Source organism: Emys orbicularis, chromosome 13 (genome assembly GCF_028017835.1).
Source record: "Emys orbicularis isolate rEmyOrb1 chromosome 13, rEmyOrb1.hap1, whole genome shotgun sequence".
Taxonomy (NCBI): Eukaryota; Metazoa; Chordata; order Testudines; family Emydidae; genus Emys; species Emys orbicularis.
This window is the reverse complement of record NC_088695.1, coordinates 44,386,196-44,392,528: the sequence shown is the minus strand read 5'-3', so window position 1 is coordinate 44,392,528 and position 6,333 is coordinate 44,386,196.

The following is a 6,333-nucleotide window of genomic DNA, read 5'->3' as shown; positions in this document are numbered from 1 at the left end:
TTCTGTCCCATACTGGAGCCATGACAGTGGGAACCAGTGACCAGACAGCTTCCATAACGCAAGACATTATTTCTTTAGAACAAAAGCATTTCACAGTAAGCAGATCTCAAAACAATAAACACTGTACATATATCTGCCTCTCTAAAGCTTGCCATCCCTAGGAGGCAGGGGAGGCCTAAATTTCTTCAGACACTCCCACAGGACCAGTGGGGCAAAATCTGTTCCTTTAATCCACAAACCATTTCTCTCTCCCTGCTTCAGGGAGAGTCTCCTTTAAAAGCTGCTCCATCTTTTTGGTCACCCTCCTTCCCTTGGTATCAGCACCTGGCATGAGTGGGTCCTTTTGAACTGTTTAGAGTCCTTGGATTTATTAGTTCCCAGCATTGACAAAACAGCTGTGTCACTTCAGGCTGGAGCCTGGAAGCAGGCCATCGTCCTGTAATTTCCCCCCTGAAGAGCTTCCAAGGTTACTTATCTAGAGCCACTGTCTTGCCTTTCTGCTTATTTGCCCCACAGCCTGTAAAGCTAGATCAATACTGTGATGGGCTGGCCACCCCACACAAGGCCCGAAGGTGTGAATTAGGCCAATTAACCTTAGGCTGCACCTGGAGGAAACCCAGGGTGTGCTAGGGCCTAATTGCTGATGAAGTCTGGCTGGGGGAGAAGCTGGGCAGGATCTGTAAAGAGAGGAAGCTGGTAGGCTGCAAGGAGGAAAACCTGAAGTCATACTCCCAAGGGGGAAGAACAGGCAGCTGTAAGGGCAGGGTAGGAAGCAGTCCAGGGAAGGAGCAGTAAGGGTTAGGAGAGTAAAAGCCCAGAGATGCTGGGCAGAGGGTTCCTGGACTGGAACCCAGGGTAGATGGTGGGCTGGGTTCCCCTACCACTCACTGCTGGAGTGACACACTAGGGATAGCCCATTTGGGGGTGGCCGGAAATGGACTTTGATGATACCTAGAAGGGAGGACAACCTTAATGTGACTTAGCCAGAGGGCTAAGCCATGAAGAGGAAACGGTTGCAGCTCCTGAAATGAAAGGACACGGTGTAAGTGAGTAGTATGATGAACTGAGTCACTTCAGGGACCGGCCTCAGACCAGATGGCAGAGCTAATTCCCCGGATGAGCCATGAGGAAGCGCTGCCGAATGGTGAGTAGAGCAGACCCCATCACAAATACATTCATGCAGGTCTTATAGCCCGCTATACCATAACTTCACCTCACTGACCAGGCAACTGCAGTGTTCATAAAATTACTTCATCTCAATAGTCTTAGATTATTACACAGCAGTGCCACATCTGTCACAAACTGGTTTCTCTATACATTCACGTGTGTGTATGTGCACACAATCTCTATAATAACTATCTCAATCATTTATCAAGTTGATATTATAGCTATCAGAGGACAATGTTCTGAGTCCTGGTTCCAAATTCAGAAATGCTAAACATAATTTTTCCTTGTAAGATGAAATGTTGCCTTTAAACCCTTCTTCCCCAGCCCCCTTCCTGCCACTGAAACATGGGAGTCCTAGACTCCTAATTAAAACACCCAAAGCATTCATGGGCAAGGGGAAAGGCTCCTGCAAAGTTCAGATCCTCCTTTAGGCTGGACTTAGATATTTTTGTCCCTAATGTTTGGAGGGGCAATGGGCCTATGAGGCCACATACAATACCAGAGGTTCAGGGTATAGGCCCAGGGAGAATGCAGTGTGGTCACAGAGGACTGGGGCTTCTGAGGCCTACAGGGTGCCACATCTGGGTTCTGCACAGATTTTTGGGGCTTGGCAGGAATTCCACCCCTGAGGCTTAGGGTTACCACCTAGCCAGTGTTTGACTGGCCTGGCTGGGTTTTTTTTATGGATTTGCTGGTTGCAAGAAAAATAATTTAATCTGCTGTGGTTGTTTTGTTTTGTTTTTTTAAGTGTGGGTTTAAAGATTTGCAGTCTTATCACAACACGCTGGGATAGCTAATGGTAAAAGTTTCTGTGTCCAGCTAAAGATGCTGCAGTGTTCCCACTTATGTAAGCAATCACAGATCAAAACTGTTGAAAATACAGCAGCTGTCTGCCCACCAACACGCAAGCGTACTGTGTGTGTGTGTGTGTGAGAGAGGGCTTGAGTCACACAAGGGTGTAGAGACATGCAATGTTATCAATCTTATCTGTATGTGTTATCTCTCTAGATACTATAAGTGGCAGTTGGGGGACAGGAGGGGTTGTGGAGTTGCCTTGTGGGTGGGATGGGTGCAGGCTAAGCCTTTTGGTTAAAAGTGCAGTACGCTAAGAGTTATAGTTTGCTTTTTTTCAGTCCTTTCATTAGAAATACATTCAGGTCTTTTTTGGTGTCTCCTTATGAGCTAGTGTCGGATATGCAATGTTCCCCCTTTACTTACAGTTTTCCTGGCTAATTCCACTGTAAACTCCACTTAATTGCCTTTTCTTTTGTTTTGAGCCCTGAAGGTCTTTGCTGGCACACGCGGGTGTGTAGCTGCTGCCTGTGCACCTGGCAAGGATTAATGGTTAGGGGCCCCGTCTTGCAGCCCTTATGCTGAATCCAGTGGGACTAGTCCCTGGGCTTCAGGACTGGGCTCCGGAACTGTAACAAACTTCAGTGTGCTGTCCCCTCGCATTTCACCAGCTACCAGCTTTGCCTCTTACCCAGTAGCATACCTCTGCTTCAGCAGCCAGAGCAGAAAATCCTACTACTGCGTGGGTGGGGAATTCAAACATCTAGAATCTCAAATGTCAACCAAACAAATGAAACGAAGCCGCAACCAGCACTGGATCTCTCACTGGATCAGCGTCTTCTTGCAAAGATAAGATTAATATTATTCTATGGGGTGGAAGGAAGTTAGCCAGTGAGACAGGTTACGGCACCCAGACAGGCCCAAACATTCTCTAGTTTCTCCTATCCTCCTCACTTACTAGAGCTGGAGGGACTAAGGGCTAGTTTGGGTAAAACTCCCATTGTCCTCACTGGGAGCCATAGGAGAGGAAGACCCAGGCATTCTCTCTCTCAGGTGCTTGGCTGTCTGGTTCTTGCTCACGTGATTAGACTCTAACTGGCCACCCTATGTAGGTTGGGAAGGAATTTCCCCCCAGGTCCAATTGGCAGTGACATGTGGTGGGGGTCCTCCTTCCTCTTCAGCGTGTGGGTGCGTGTCACATGCCAGGATTATCTGGGCATATCTCACTTAATCATTTCCCTGCCAGTGCTGGGGCCTTGGACACTGGTGCATCTTGGTCCTTCGTATTCTCTGCTTTGGGAACATAATAGCCTCGTCTCCTGTGGTTCCATTGACACAGGTCTCGTTTCCATTGTTGGGTTTAGTGTGTGGGTGCTGGGTGGCCTGTGACATACTGGCCAGCCTAGATGATCTAGTGGTCCCTTCTGGCCTAAAACTCAGAGAGGGGTGAGGTGGGAGCATTGACTGAAAACGTAAGCTGCTCTTTTAAGATTTGTTGGGAGGTCCTCTCCAATCCACCTTTTACCAGCAACCTCCAACCTAGAGCCAGCTAGGGCTTGATCCAAAGCCCATCGAGGTCAAAGCGAGTCTTTCCATTGACTTCAGTGGCTCCTAGGCCAAGCCCCTAGGGAGCAATGCTTAGGAGATGAGCCCCTATCCTCTGCACTGTACATTTGCTGCCACTAGATCTTCAGGCTTGCTATTTCAAAGCTCTTCCACAACAATCAAGACTCTGCCAGAGGGCAAGGGCAGAGATGGGTTATTGGATCAAATGCCAAATCATCACAGAGGACGACACAGGGCTTCTTTCCCCTGTGTCCTCCTCTCACCCGCCCCCCCCCCCCCCCCAAAAGGCGAGAACAGAGGAGAAAAGAGGGAAGGAGAAAGCAAGAAGAAGCGAAGGGACAGCCCCTAACCGCACTTTCAAATACTATACGTAAAGCATTGGGATGAATTTGTGTGTTAAACAGCTAAAAGCAAATGCTCCTTGCAAGAGGCCCATCTGGTGTGAGCACAGTCTACAGATGTCAGATTCCCCCATCCCAATCCATGTACGCTTCAGTCCTGACCTACAGCACTCCAGCAATCTTAATCCCAAATCCAAGCTGCCAGTCATGCAGGAGTCTGCCAATTATGCAGTAGCACTTTGATGTGGGCACACACACACAATCACTCAATTCAGGCTCATTTTGACTTGTGACCCATGCCACATTTTGAATAATTTGAATGCTTCTGTTTAATCCAGCTGCATATCTCTGGAACTGTCTCTTGTATCTTGTGAGTAAATGATCAACTGCAGGTTATTTTTAATTCATTAAGAGGCTCCGGCATATTCCTTGTAAAAACTGCTCTGAAACATGTGACATCAGTGAAGACTGAGTACTGATGTCATTTATTTGGTCCCCTCTGAACCCATACAAATATTAGCACCAATTTGTGATTTACTGATAGGGTAGGAAGGTCAAAGGTTCAACTCCACCGTGACCTAATTCTAACTACTAATTTTTCAGGCTCCCAAGGAAAGTAGCTACAGCTGCAGTACAGGCTCAACGGGTTTTTTGGAGCAGAGTGTTCTGTGTAGCATCTTAGGTCCAAAGAAGCACAGGGTCATCTTTAAAGTTTGCTAAGAAATCCTAGCTAAGCAGAGTGCAGGATGGGTGAAAGCTGGAAAGGAGCCCTTCCTTTAGGGGTAGGGAAAGTTTGATGGTGTCTTACCTCCAGCGCTATTACAGCTAACCCTGTGTGAATGGTTGAAGGTTTGATTTACAGGGATTCACACAAACCTTCCCCTTCCCGTCCGTTTAGATTTGTGTGGATTCACTAACACCCTACTCCACTCCCTCACGCTGTGCTTTAAGTCTCAGGTTTGAACAACAGAAAAAGACCCTAAGTGAAACGTAATAGAAAACCACCATGTTCCATCTGGTTTCCCATCAACGCTGGGCAACACTGCCATTTTCAGAAGGTGTTCAGAAGGTCGGCCCCGGCTTGCTTCAGACTAGCTCAGAATTGAGACCAGGTTTGCTCCAGGAATTTGCAAACCTCCGCAGAAGCTTTGGCCCAACCTGGGCTGAATATTGAGTTTGTAACAAGCCGAGTGAGTTTAGGGTGTGGTAGCGAGCGTTTTGCAGAGCTGTAGTTATAACACCGGGGCACTTACAACTGTTTAACATACAGTTGAGGGGAATCGTTCTTTTAAGAATATTCCCTTTCTTCACCCACAAAAGAAAAGCTAAAGGGGACTGATACAGTACTGCCTCATGCATAGCTCCCCCTGGGCCATCTGAAATAATGAAGCTTGGGTACCACACCCCAGATTTATCTTCACTGGTATCTCCCTCCATCCTAACCAATGGTTACTGAAGTGCCATCAAATTAGTGCAGAGTAGTCTGGGGAACATTCTTTTCCCATTGACCAAGGACAGCTGATATGTCAGTCATTGGTCGAGTGCTGACGTAAGGGTGCCTGATGCATTCTGTCCCCTGTTGGTCCCTACACAGGGCATCTGAAGTGCTGGGAATTGGTGTGTGTGTGTGTGGGGGGGGGGGGGGGGCACTCTATCCCTGTGGTTCTGCCCACAGTGTCAATGATGGTGAACACCAGAGTGCTGAGCTGATGGAGAGGAGCCAGGAAGGGTCTCTTTCCTGGGTTCTGACCCCAGGCACCTGAAGTGCTGCTAATGGGTGAGCCCCTGGGTATGCAGGCAGTCTGGGAATAGTCTCTCTCCTTTAGGGCCTGCTCCAAAACCCAGCTTCAGCTCTGATAGCCCAGGTACTGGGTTCCCAATCTGGGTTCTCTGAAATGCTGCTTGCTGGCCACAGCGATGAATGGAGGACCCAGTCCTCTTCATGAATACAGGGAGCATTCCCTCCTAGATATCATTATGAAAACAAGACTCACAATAGAGGGTTCTTGCCTCCTTCTGGGGCATGTCTTGGTTTATCTGACCTTAAAAGAAATCTGTCTGAGGGCTTTTTAACCATGCAATCTAAAATCCCCTGTAAGGTTTTCACTGCAGTCATTTTTGTTCCTGTAAACAAAACAAGCCTGCATTTTGTTTTCTTGTTGGCCTCTCTGGACACTGAGAAGATGGAAGAAAACTTCTCTCCTCACCCTTCTCCTGGCTTCTTTTCTTTTCTTTTAGGCTTTTTGCTGTCTGACGAAGCCCACAGGGCTGAGAATTCTAGCATGACCATTGAGAAACAGTGCTCTCTTGGGAGCTGTGGGCTGCAAAAGTACAGTCAAGGAGCTCCTTATTCCAAACATAATGGAAAGAGGACCCCATATATAATATATAAAGCTATTTTCTTTTGTACGAGCCTGCCATAAAACCATAACATTAGCTTTTGATACGTTGTAAATAATACAGCATC